We start from the raw sequence: 14,898 nt of genomic DNA, 5'->3' as shown, positions 1-14,898 counted from the left end.
CTCTCAGAACCTGAGGATCAACTGAAAAGTGAAAATTCAGTACTACTAGTATATAGTAGTATCACTCTCAAGATTGTGAGGGTGAAGGGAACCAGTTTTGCTACCCTGAAGCTGCCTTTAAGGATATTGATTTTAAGCTGTTTATTAAGAAACAAAAGACTTAAAAGAATCTTTGACTCTCCCCTTTCAGATGAAAGACTATTCCAGGAAGGCATCTGAGCATATTCACCTTAGCCTAATTTGAATTAAGTATGGTAAATAGGAGAGCTATAGGCAGCATCCTGTTAGTGAGATAACCCTGCTCACAATTGTTCCTGAGCTGCCCACCAAAAATTTACCTGCCATGTATGTTCCCTCTTCCTCAACGACCTGTAAATTGCCCATTCTCACTCCAGAAATATAGGGCCCCTTCCCTGCTTCCCTTTCTCCTTTGTCCAGAAATGTCTCACGTATATACCCAGTGTTGCCTCCCTGTCTTTGGAATCCTCATGCTTGTGTGAATTCCCCATGTGCATATATTAAACATTTGATTTTCTCCTGTTAATCTGTCTCTGTTAATTTTACTATTAGCCCAGCTAGAAGACCTTAGAAGGTAGGAGGAAAAGTATTAATATGTTTTCGCCCCCACAAGGGCAAAAGATAATACAGAAAATACCTAGTTCTGCGCCAGCACACTGAAGGTGCTAATATTTTAATGGGAAATCAGAAACCCAAAAGTTGAGAGAAGTAAATGAATGTAAAAGTGTTGTATCTGTCAGAATACTTTATGATAAAATAACGAAGTTAAACTCCAACTGGCTTACATCACCATGGGAATTCATTGGCACTGGTAACTGAAAAGTCCATAGGAAATATAAACATCAGGCATTGTTCATTCCTGGAAGGTCCAGCTCCAGTCTCTGCAGTTCTCCTGGCTCCACCTACGCCATATGTTACCTCTCCCCAAGGCTGACTTCCTTCACTGTTGCTAGATGCCTACCAGCACCTACCAGGCCGAAACGCTTTCTCCTTCACATCCAGAAAAAAGAGAACGTGACTTCTCACAATGAACAAGAATCCTCAGTATTGGGGACCCTTGAACTAGCCATTGTGACCAGGTGCATGCCAGGCAGTGTGGCATGTAGAAGTAGGGAGACTGAATAGAAAGCCTGTCACACAACAGGGAAAGACAAAATGAATGTCACAAAGAGAACCATAACGTCCACTCTACTAATGCAATCAATGCTTCGTGGTGACAACACTTTCCAAACGTTTTCTAAGAAAAGAAAATAGCTATGAAGAAGCATTGAATTCTAAGGTTTCTAGAATCCTAATAAGCCCAGACGGCAGGGAGAAGGAGTGGGGAAGGAGCTGGCAGGGACTCTCTGAATGGCCCAACAAAACCCCAAGGTGTAACGCAGCTCAGCTTGGAGGTGAAGTTTGCTGTCCCGGAGGGGCTCCTGGGAGTTTGAGCACCACCATCTTCAAGGCTGCTCTGAGGTCCCCAGAGGTGAGAATCATGGCACAGTCCTTCCTTCCATTTTCTACAGATCTTAAATCAATAGGAGAAGCAGAATAAAAAGACTTCCCAATGCCGAGGAAGTTTAAATGACAAAAGTTCCTCTCCTTACTTTTCCACAGCAAATCACAAATGCTCCATCAGTACCACTGGAAAAACTGAAACACTGACACAGATGTATCTCTGCTTAGAAAGAAAGTAAAACCCCCAGCACAAACCTCTTCAGATGATTTCCTTTCGCCTAAATAAAGCATTTGATTAGGTCTTGGGGCTCAATTATCTGTATGGAACTGAAATCCACTCAAGGTACGAAGCAAAAGGGGAATTTGTTGGATGAATACCAACAGCCAGGAAGTACAGCTGGCCTCAAAAGGGACAGGAGTCACTTGACCAGGAAGTGAATGCCCAATTGCTTTAGTTTTCTAACCATTCTAACCAGCTTTCCTGGCTTCACTTGTCCATGGGTCAGCCCTGGGTTTACATATTCCTTGTTCAAGAGTCACTACTAAAATGTCAAGTAGTTCCTATGAACCAATTTCCAATTTCTGAGCGAAAGAGCCCACTGTTACACGAAGGGTCAGATGTCTGTCCCTGGCCAATCAGCTCTGGCTGGGGAGGACAGGGTCATCAGGTTAGGTCTACTGCCCATTCAGGATGGGTCATAACAGCGGACTCTGAGGAAGAAGTGAGTAAGAAGGTCACAATGACCGATATGCAGATGTTAGACATGTCAATCCTTTTCTATCAAAGTACAGTCAGTGTTGCTTGACATCATAAAAACATCCGAGAAAAAGAAACCAGTCAAGCAACATGGCCTAAGTTGAGATAACTAGTCTCTCAGCTTGGCCACATTCTAACTTTTTATGTATCCTTCATACAGCACAGTGTCTTAGTGCTGCATTGTTTTCACCTGCCACATAAAGGCAATTACATTTGTCCTTGTAACTCACAGGATTATAGAAAGGCCAAAGAAATAATAGATACGAAAGTAACTGAACACATTAAAATGATGTTATTTGTACTTTGCACACTATAAAGCCTCTCTTTTGAATTCTAACTCAAACCCCACTGTTTCAGTGGAAATACTTAGGATTTCAAGGATCAGTTGTCAAAACAGCCATTTGGGGTGAATTCTTCAAGGGGGACACAGATTTTATGTCTAGCACAGAACTGGTGGAGTGTTTTATAAGTTATATGGTTACACAGCATACACATGGCAGACATGAGAGAGGAGAGCTACGAAGATTACAGAAAGGCAGAAAAGTAAAAACAAAAACAAAAAATAACAAACTAAAAACAAGAGAAAAAAAAATAACCCTCACCCTAAATAAAACAAAAATAGATAATTTAGTAACAGCCTGCAATATGTATTCTTTGTCTATTCAGGATAAAAAGAATGGAATGGGGCTGTAAATGAGGGCTATGGATTCGATTTAAGAGAGAAATTCCTGGGAATGAGAGCTGCTAAGCTTGTTCTGCTAACAAATGTATTTGGTTACCCCTTCCCACGCAATGAATGATGCATGGTTTGCCAGCAGGCTTTGCTGCATTCACCTGTTTCCCCAGCATCCAGCATGGCACTTGCCCCTCAGTTAATACTGTCGAGGACATGAATGTTTAGAGGCTGAAAGGGATAGCAATAGATCGCAGAGCCATTCTTGTCCCTTCTCTGCGCGAGAAACCAGTTTCTTGGCACCAAGCAGAGAAGGGGGACATTTAACCTTCTCTGTTCCAATGTAAAGTGTGCCAGTCATGAGAAGGTTCTTGTGTTTGTGGACTTCGAGGTGACCCCCGAGAGGCAAATGTCCCTCTATCTTGTTACCATTTCAGAGAAGCCTAACACAAAAAGCCCGCCATGTACCAAAAAGCCTCCTGCTTTAGGTTTTATGTCTCTTGATCTGCTCACAAAGGTTGGGCCCAAATTCGTCAATAATCAGCAGTCTTTAGTGCGGTGTGTCAAGACACTGACTGAGCTTTCCGTACAGTGAATGTCAATGTGGAACTGGAAAGTATCCCAGAGACGTGGGAGAGTTTTGATCTTGTCAATAACGGTTTCTCTGGCATTCGGTATCTCATTCAGCTTCTCCTGATCTGTTTCCTCACTGGTAAAAGAAGGGAGTTAAACGAGGTGATATCTCACGCCTCTGTTCTATCTATGGTTCTTAGAGTTACTGTACCTAGACAAACAGTTACTGCTCAAAGGGCAGATGAAAGTAAGTCTGATATTTCTTGAATGTTTTAATTCCACATTTTCAGCAACTTCTGAGTACACTTAAAGTCTGAATCTTATTTGATGGCTGAGGGAACATGTTTTTATCTCTGAGGGGACTGGGCCATCTTCTTCATCCCCATTACGATGAGGTCAAAGGGGCAACACCAAAACACATTTTAAAAATAAAAAGCCAACTTCACTACCAAAACGACTTGAAAGAAAGAACTCAATGAAAAGAATTTTAAACCCAAGCAAACAAACACCAAACAGCCAAACTCAAGTCTGCCAAATATAGTAATATGTGATTTAACACATCCCTGCTGAATTACTTAAACTGGGTGACTAGCAGGTCCAAGCAAACAAACATCACCAAGTACAGAAATGATCATCTCAATTATGCCGTGATCCAAAACAGTTTTTAGACAGACGGAAATATGTTGTTCCAAAGAACAAACAGAAACAGATCAGAACTTTCTTTAGCTTTTGTAGTAATAAATTAGGCTAGCAAATGGCTCTTCAACCTTAAACAACTTCTGCCTAAAGGATTCAAATTGACTAGAATAATCTATAAGACCCCTTCCCAGTCTATCCCCTAACTCCTAATGTCCTAAGGCATCCATTTTATGTAATTAACTAACTTCTCTCCTCGGCAAGGGACTTTCCAGGTACCATCCTAGGAAGAACTGAGAAAACAGTCATTCACATCATTTTCTGAAATACAGTTCAGAAAGGCTGATTTAACAGCCTTAATACTCTGCACTCTTTACACTTCACCTCTTCACAGTAGTTGGTGGTCTCACAAGCCACAATAATATGCCATGCTGACATAAATGGAGTGGATAAATGGAGTGACATAAATTCTATCTATTATTTATTAAAGTTTTATTGAGCACCTTTGAACTTAATATTACACACAGATAGTTATCTTTATCTTATTTGTCATTTGTTTTTTTTTCTAGGTTTTTGTCTGTTTGCAACTTGCCCAAAACTGATAGACTTCCGTAATGCCTGAGATAATGATTGCACCAATCAAAAAAATCATAAGTGTGTTTTTAAGTATTTCTATTCTGAAATTATTTTCAAGTACTGTGGGATACATCCAATTAGTAATTCAAGTAGTTGTCATTGATATTTTTAAAAAATTTTATTGGGGAAGGAGAATAGGACTTTATTGGGGAACAGTGTGTACTTCCAGGACTTTTTCCAAGTCAAGTTGTTGTCCTGTCAGTCTTAGTTGTGGAGGGCGCAGCTCAGCTCCTGGTCCAGTTGCCATTGTTAGTTGCAGAGGGCGCAGCTCGCTGGCCCATGTGGGAACTGAACTGGAAGCTCCGTTGCCCAGAGCTCGTGCTCTAACCAACTGAGCTACCTGTCTGCCCTGAGATTTTCAGTATGTTTGAAAAACAATAAAGATGTAAAGTCAATGAGTTTAAGTGAACAATGTATAGTCCTGAGTTGGAATTGGAAGTACCCACACAAAACCATGAAGTATTTGATGTATTTTATAGAAAAAGAAAATTATCGCTAGCTTCATCCACTAAAAAGGCCTAAGAGCAATGGCCAGCTCAGTGTCAATGAGCATCCCTAGCACTTAGATTATGACCTCTAAATACCATTTCCCACTAAGAGGAACCAGAGTTCCTTGGAGAACTAGCTAATTCCATGTCTCGGGCAGGAAATTTCCAAGATGAGCTTGGAACCCCTTGCCATAACAGAGAGGAAGGAAGCTATCAAATGCTAGAGTCAATGTCAAAAGGGACTCAGGAGCAAACTAGAAATGGTCTCACAGACCAAAAATGGGCCAAATGGAGCAGGAAGGAGGACAATAACTGCCAACCGATCGAAACACATCAAATATGCTAGCATCCAGGAGTTCATAATAATACTTAAAAACAAACAAACTTAATCACCTTTGGAAGTTGCAACGGAACCAACTTTTTTGTTGTTGTTGTTTTTACTGTTGTAAAATACACATAGCATAAAATTTACCATCTTAAACATTTTTTTTAACTTTTATTTATTTTAAGTGTGTTTTTTCAGGACCCATCAGCTCTAAGTCAAGTAGTTGTTTCAATCTAGTTGTGGAGGGCACAGCTCACAGTGGCCCATGTGGGGATCGAACTGGCAACCTTGTTAAGAGCACCGCACTCTAACCAACTGAGCTAACCGGCCGCCCCAGCACCTTAAACATTTGTAAGTGTGTAGTTCCGCGACATGAGTACATTCACATTGTTGAACAACCATCACCACCACCTCCAAAACTTTTTCAAGCTCACCAACTGAAACTCCATACCCATTAAATACCAACTGCCCATTCCTCCCTCATCTCCATCCCTGTCAACCTATTATTTTGAACTGGTAAATAAAGGTTAAAAGTGAAACATTTATCCTGCCTTTCCAATATGATTTATACCTCAGGGTAGCCAAATAAAAGGATTCTCTTTTTGGAAGTATTCCAGGTAACAAATGAAGAAGGAATGCTAAAATTAAGAGTATCATTTTATAAACACCAACAAATTAATAAATCATTTTATTAACACCAATTTTATAAACACCAATAAATTAATAAATGAAGACAATGATTAGTAATGGCAGATAACAGCACAAAAGGAAAACATTTTATAGCCCCTGATTCTTCAAAGTATAAACTGCCACCTATAAAGTAGTAAACACACACACACACACACACACACGCACACACACACCACCACCACCACAAACAACAAAATTACCTGAATCTGATCAAGCCTCTATAGCTAACTCCCAAATGTGTAAATACAATCAGCAAAACACAGACCATAAAAAAAATCTACAGAAAATGACCTGAATTTTTTTCCAATAAAATGCAAACAGATAAAAAAGAAAATTTTAAAAGAAAAAGAGAAAACAAATATAACAAGAGACTCAAGATACATCAATTACAATTGTATAAACCTTATTTTGATTGACAATTGAAGCAATGTAAAGCCCAAGTAGCTATGATATTAAGGAATTAATAATTTTTCAGTACATTAATACTAACTTTGTTATACTTAAAAAGAGAGTCCTTATCTTGGAGAAAGATCTTTGGAGATTAAAGATTATAATATCTGGGATTCCTTAAAAATAATCATGAAAGAAACAGAAATGGTTATAAATTGATCACTGTTCAAGTCGGGTAATAGATAAAAAAGCATTCACTATAATATTTTGTCTACTTTTGCATATGTTTGAAAATTTCCACAACAATTTTATTTTTAAAGGCTAAAAACTAAAACCCAAAATGCAATTCTTGGGCTTAATGTATAATTTGAATTAGGTTTGGTCAATCTAAACAGCTCAATCTAAAAACAGCTGACATTTGTGCTTTTCTTCTGCTATCCATGAAAGTGATTTCCAGTACCAATTAAATTTCAAATAGTTGTGGCTTTCCAGGGTAATAGAAAGCTCAGCAAATCTCATCACTCTGTTTATCATACTTGTAGCAGCATCCCTATTAAACTTATTCTTTAGTATGAAATGTTGTCTAAGCCATTTATATAAAGTTCATTTTAAACTTTCTAAAGATATTGGCCAAAACTTCAGTCATGCGTTCTGCAGTCAAAGGTTGAAGAAATTGTCAAATGAAAATGTTTCTATGTCTTCTTTAAAACTGTTGAAGACATTTCCTAGAGCTCTTTATATATAAGCCGGACAATTCAGTTTGCTAACTAATCCTAGAAAAAGTGCTCCATACCTCATTGCTGAATATCAAAATGGTCACCTCCGAAGTACTCCCCTTGGGAAGCTATGCACCGACACTAGCACCTAGTCCACCCTTCAAAGCAATTTTGGAACTCTTTTTCTGGAATAACCATCAGAGCTGTCGTTGTATTACCCTTGATGTCCTGAATGCCATCAAAATGTCTTCCTTTCAAAATTTCTTTTATCTTTATCTAGAAAGAAGTCATTGGTGGTCAGATCAGGTGAGTAGGGAGGGTGTTCCAATAGAGTTATTTGTTTACTGGCTAAAAACTCCCTCGCAGACAGTGCCGTGTGAGCTGGTGCATTGTCGTTATGCAAGAGCCATGAATTGTTGGCGAAAAGTTCAGATCGCCTAACTTTTTCACATAGTGTTTTCAGCACTTCCAAACAGTAAACTTGGTTAACTGTTTGTCCAGTTGGTACAAATTCATAGTGAATAATCCCTCTGATAGCAAAAAAAGTTAGCAACATCATTGCAACAAATTCCGAACTTGTCAGAACTTGCATGCTCAAATCAGCAATTCTTTTTATAACTCAGTTCCAGAAAAAAAGTTTGTCTGTCAAGGGGGATAAATACTTTCAATCATTCGAAAAATAATATAATGAATTTTGTGGGGTTTTTTTGCCTAGTCTTCCAGGAAACTCAAAGCTATATTTAATTACAACTGTGTGTTTTTTTAATGTGTTCCCCCTTTCCTTTATAAAGTTTAAATATTTTTATATGAGTTGAGTCATTTATTGTGAAAATGTATCCTTTAGAATTAGTAACAACATATGTGATTCATGAACATTTTATCCACATTTTAACATCTCTGAAATTGGCATGCATCTTACAATCACCATAGTTTTCCCAGAAGCATTTTTCTTATTTAAAATTACATTAATAATAATGTGTCATATTTTATGGCAGCTTAGATTTGACAAAATGTGAAAATGTCTTCAACAATTTTTAGCAGAACAGTAAAACTAGAAAAAGTAGGGTTGGAATTAAGCCTTATCAAATACTTCAATTTCTCTATGCTGTATTTCAAAGAACTGTTTCTCTTGCCCCCCAGCTTTTTAAAATTAACATGTAATGAGGAATTGGTCTTTGCTATACATAATAATTTGGAAACATTTTGTATTCAGCTTATACTCTTTGCTCCACTAGAGAAAGTTATATGAGCTTCACATTTTAGCAACGCTATCAATATAGAATTCCCCAGAACTACATTACAAAATATTTTATTCCTGATCCTAATGGCTCAACAAAGTTTATTAAATCAATGACGTCACAGAACCATCACTGTCCCTATCATTTAACCACCACACCACACAGCAACCACATCTCCCGAGGAAGAAGAGAATAAATAGTCCCACCATATGTATATTGTAGAAATCATTGCAAGAGTGGACCCCTGGAGAAACAGATTTGGGATCAGCACCAATGTCCAGCTATCTTACAAATTAACTGAATCACATTAGGCTTTTGCTCCATGTAAATACATTTTAGAAATTTGTTTGACCTAAATATTAAAAATATGAGCAGAACCTGCTGTATTTGTGTTTGGAATACATAATAATATTTTCTAATTATCTTGTTATGCCAACCCATGAATTATGTATTTCTCTTGAGGATGTGCCAATTTCATAGCAGGTATTATTAAGGGCCCCACACACCTGGAAGATCTCAGCAGCCACTCCCACTGAGAGATTTATTTCTTCTTTTTCCATATTCTCTTAGCGCTTGTCATTTCCCTCACCTTCTGGCATTTGTTTAAACCTTTCCTGTGGCTTTATTCGGCCGTGATGAGGCAAAATACAGTACAACCAGGAGGGTGAGGGCGTGGGCATTAGAGACCTGGGTTTGAATCCTGGCTCTGCTCTCTAGCAGTGTGACTTGAGACACGTCTTTTAATTGATCTGGGCATCAGTATCTTCATTTATAAAATTAGGATGACATGTTACAAAAATTCTATGAGAACATACCGGAGGTACCAAAACAATGTGTACGCATTTTAAGAGATGTTATCAATGTATTACTTTGCGAAGTTGAATTGAATTATGGTAGCAATGTGTAGTATCACGTTCACTCAAAAGATGGCGCTAATCAAATGATTGCCAGCATCACCATGGGACAGGCAGAACAAAGAAAATGGCGGAAGCACAGTTGTCATTCGAGGAGTGCAAGACCATTTTGAAGTGGTATTTGAAATTCAAGTAGAAATACAAAGACAATGGAGGCAGGAGTATGCAACAGAACCTCCAACAGGCCTAACAATTGCACAAATTTGTGATAAGTTTGAGACTCATGGTGCTGTGTCATCCCTTGTGATGCACACAAGGGAAGATCCAGGAGGCCTGCACAGCAGCAAGTCCTGCTTATTCTGCTGCGGTGTTGGCACAGTTTACACGCTCGCCACAGAAGTCTACCAAACAATGTTCGCTGAAATCAGAAGTGTCTGGACACTGATGGTAACCACTTTGAGCACCTCTTGTAATTGCAGGAGTCAAATGTGACTTGTAGTCATCTTTTGTTATCGGTATATATTAAGTATTACAATCTGAATATAGTTTTTTCCTTTCTTAAAATGTGTATACATGTTTTTGGCACCTTCTATAGTATATGAAGAGCTTGACACAGTGTCAGGATTGCTATTATTAGTAGTATTTTTTATTACACCTTTGCCAAGAGCCAAAGGGGCAACTTCCTGGCCCAAATCTTACAGTGAGGAAGAAGGCTTTATCAGAGAACTCCCAGGACAGGCAGTCACGGGCCACTCATTACAGTGGTGACTGAGCACCCCCTCTGTGCTCCAAGCATTGGGGAAGCCATTGGGAAAACGGAGAAAAATACAAAACAGTCTCTGCCTTCAAGAAGCTTACATATAGCCTTTTTGAGAAGAATTACCACATATGAAAAACAAACAGTAAATAAATAAACAGGAGAGAAGAGACTAATCTCCCCTACAGAAGAATTCCCAATAATTTATGTAGCTACTCTGGTCTCAGGTGGTTGAACATAACCCCCCATGCCTCAAGTGTGGGCTGCATACAGTGATGTCTTCCCAAAGAGGGCAGCATGGAAAGGGGGAACAAAAGACCAACTTCACAACAGAAAAATCTGGCAAACACTGCCTCAGCCAGGTAACCAAGGTCAACATCAATAGTGATGTCATGTTGATAGTATGTACCTTTAACATGTGATGAGAATGTTATTTCACCTCTACGATTCTCCTCCCGAAAACTCATGACCCCAGTCCAATGACAGGAAAAGCATCAGACAAATCCCAGTCGAGGAACATTGCACAAAATACCTGACCAGCACTCTTCAAAACTGTCAGGGTCTTCAAAATAAGGAAAATCTGAGAAAGTGTCACAGCGGAGAGGAGTCTAAGAAGACATGCTACATAAATGCAATGTGGTGTCCTGGACAGGATCCTAGAACAGAAAAAGGACATTAGGTAAAAACTAAGGGAATCTGAATAAAGTGTGCACTTTAGTTAATAATAATGTTATCTGTATTCGTTCATTAATTGTGACAGCTGTACCATACTAATGTAGGGGAAACTGGGTGTGGGGTATACAAACTCTACTATTTATTGATTTTTCTGTAAGCCTAAACCTGTTCTAAACAAAAAGTTTTTAAAAATCAATACAAGGTAGCAAATCACAAGACAGAATGGGATTGATTCATTTATTCAGCAAATATTTCTTGAGTACCTATTATTTCACTGGGGACTAGGGGTAGCGTGATGAACAGAGAGATTTGTGACCTTGAGGAGCTTAAATGGGATGTGTGCTGAGCGTTGTAGAATTAATTGATGCTCCCTGCTGCAGCCTTCCTTGCTTAGGAGGAAAGTCCAAGTGGCATTCCAGTGGCAATGTGACCCCCATTACTTTTTGTTAAATTGGGGCAAATGTGATCCAGGCCATAATTTTGAGTGAGAATAGAAAGAGACCTTGCATAAAAAAGGATGGGTCCTGAGACAGCTGGGAGCCAGCTGGCACAGCCAGTGTTCCAAACCCTGGAAAACAGCACATCCCTTGAAGCCCAGGGAGCATTTGCCCAGTCACAGAATGTAGCCAGTGGAAGGTCCCTTTACTTTGTAGGAAAGGAAAATGAGACCCAGATAAAAAAAGGGATTGCTAGTGGTCACTGGGCTATCTCTAAAACAACTAAAGATAGTTGTTTTAGAGTTGTTTATCTCTAAAACAACTTTTTATATTTTCACTCCCCAGACACTGGATATTTATTCTGTTGCTAGAAATCATCAAAAACCGAAAGGTTAGATATATATATTTGCCTAATATTAGATGTGAACAACAAAAAAGAATCAGGAAAACTAGCTGTAGAATAAACATAACTGTGGATCAAATAACTTCAGTGATGGGAGTTTGTAACCTGATTATGTTCTATAACCAATCGTAGAAATTTATGGGATAATGCAAAATAAATGTATACTTCCAAAAAGGAAACAAATTCACTTTAAGTTCACTGTCACTGAAATAAAACCAAGTTATTATGTATTTATTGTAGGGTTTCCAGGCGGGAATTCCCGCCCATTCTCAGGAATTGTTTTGCTTTCCTGTTCCCGAATCCTGAGATAAAACTGTTTTCTGTTCTCCATGATGAATTGTTTGCACAAAGTGACGGCCGATACTACCAACCACCTGGGTTCAAGGAGCCGATTTTCCCGATTTCCCAACCAAATTTTCTCAGGATTCAGGAATGGAAAAGCAGAAAAAATTCCCAAGAACGGGTGGGAATTCCCACCAGGAAACCCTAGCAATAAATAGGAAAAAATGTCTAAGAGACACATTGTGAGTAGTACGTTTATTTCCATGGTGAGTATTACTGGGTTCAGGGAGCCGATTTTCCCGATTTCCCAACCAACTTTTCTCAGGATTCAGGAAAGGGAAAGCAAAAATATTCCTGAGAACGGGCAGGAATTCCTGCCTGGAAACCCTAATGTATTGCATTAGCTAAATAACAGTTTACAGGGGAGCTTAATTGGTATAGGGGATGGAGTAGGACTCATATCCCTTTAAAAAATAAAAGACTAACATCAAAAACATAAAAACTGGAGTGGCCGGTTGGCTCAGTTGGTTAGAGTACGGTGCTCTTAACAACAAGGTTGCTGGTTCGATCCCCCCATGGGCCAGTGGGAGCTGTGCCCTCCACAACTAGAATGAAACAACTAGTTGACTTAGAGCTGATGGGTCCTGGAAAAACACACTTAAATAAATAAAAGTTAAAAAAAAAAAACCATAAAAACTTCAGGGTGACACCGACTTATATTCAGGTGAAAATAGAACAGAGAGGGGACCTCTAAAGTAAGAGCTTATCAAGTAATGAACCACATCCAATCAGATAACCATACTATTCTTGAGAAACTCTTTTAGGGCTCTCAGCAGCATCCTGAAGCCTGAAGATGCCACCTTGGGTATCAGTTTTAGAGGCAGCTCACTCCCCTAGCAATGCCAGCCCATCCTGCACAAAGTTAGAAATGCTACCAGATGGCACACTCAGGGGAAATTACTTTTGAAATTCAGTTTTCAACCTTTCTGTTAAGGATTGTTTTTAAACAACCACCAGGGCAGAAGATGCTTCCATGTTTTATCAGGGGAACACAGTAGCACATTTAAAGTGGAATTTGATTGAAAGAGAATGAAAAATTAGAATTATTAGCTTACTCTCTCACACTGAGCTAAGTATTATGCACCTTGGGCAGCACATGAGAATCACCTGGAGACTTAACATGCGTTGGCTCCATCCCAGACCAATTACATTAGACTCTCTGGGGTGGGACACTCAAGCTTCAGTATTTTTTAAAGCTCCTCAGATGATTCCATTGTGCAGTCCAGTCCATAATCTATACAGCTCTACAGGGAGTTTGTCTACATTTGAATATCAAACATACTTAATTAAAGCAGAACAAACTACCCTGGCATTCTAGAAGTACAATGCCCTGAAATGGTATCCAATTGAATACAAAACTATAATTTTAACAATTTGTCTTTTAAGTCAAATGTACCCAGATTGCTTTGACTTTTCCTCTCGTCTGCAGGTATGTCCACAGCAGAAGCAATTACCTCTTAAGTTCAGGTATTTTTTTCCCCTCAATACACCTACTGGTGAGCATGAGGTAGAAACTAAGTGAGAATGAGAAATCTCATTCCCATTCCCACCCTCCTTGGTTGACCTTTCAGAGCAGAAAAATAAAGACTAACTTCTCTTAAATGTTTCAAAACAAAATAATTAAAATGTGTCTTTGGGTAAATAACCATGAAACTCAATGAGGTATTTCCTGTATTTTTTATAACAGTCACAGACTCAGGGTCAATCATGGAAATAACTGCATAGTTTTGACTCTGCCAAATGGCTCAGTGGAATTACATCACAAGAAGCTGTACCTTGTAGTTCTGAATAGCATGCCCCTCTTCAGCCATTTGGGCACCTGCCTGCTGCTTTGTAGAGTGGTAACTTGTTTTCCCCCAGGATGTGAATTCTCCCTAATTATATAGCATCATGACAATTTGTCCAGACTAATTGGAGGTGGTTATCCCACCCTGATTGAGGACATTCAATAAACAATAATGAAAAAGGTAGCTTAATTGCGCCGAAGGCTTGAAATTTCTCCCAAGGAAAATATCAGGGATGGTGGCTAGATTACTAATGGGTTTCTAAGAAAAGGGTCGCTCTATCGTGGAAGGGATTAAATCTTTAAAGCCGCCATGAATATGAGAATCAAAAATCTCCCAGCCCACAAATATTTAATTATTATTGTTTCTTTGTCTTCATAAGATATTCAGGTAGTGAAGGGAATGAAATCGACACTCCCTGGTTGCCTGGTGCAAATACTGCCTCATTCCAGATGGAGAAAATAGCTGTAAGACCCCTACAACATTTGGCTTCCATGCGGTAGTGGTTTGTTCCCTAATACAAAATGTATGGGGATACTATTCAGCAATGAAAAGGAAGTACTCATACATGCTACAACATAGATAATCTCAAGAGCATTTTATGCTCAGTAAAAGAAGCCAGATACTGTATCATTCCATTTATATGAAATGGCCATAAAAGGCAAATCTATAGAGCTGGGAAGTAGATTAGTGTTGCCTAGGGCTGAGGGTGGGAAAGGTAATTGACAGCCAATGGCCAGAGGGGATCCTTTCGGGAGTGACGGTGAATACCCTAAAATTGGATTGTGGTGATGGCTGTACAACTCTGTAAATTCACTAAAAACCATGGAATTGTACACTTAAACATAGATGGATTTTATGGCATATGAATTATTGTTTATTCTTTGGACCTAAATAAAATCCTATTCTTTGGACTAAAGAACTCTAAAGAAAAAAAGTGATCGTGCCACCTCTCCGGGGCCTGGGTGTCAGCGCCGTCCTGCAGGTCATTATTCTGTCCCACCCCACAGGAGGTCTGCTCTCTTCCCATTTCCACCTGTAAAAAGTTATCAGGATTGGGCCG

Source organism: Rhinolophus hipposideros (assembly GCF_964194185.1).
Source record: "Rhinolophus hipposideros genome assembly, chromosome: 5".
In the NCBI taxonomy this organism is placed as follows: Eukaryota; Metazoa; Chordata; class Mammalia; order Chiroptera; family Rhinolophidae; genus Rhinolophus; species Rhinolophus hipposideros.
Note: the sequence above shows the minus strand (reverse complement) of the source record.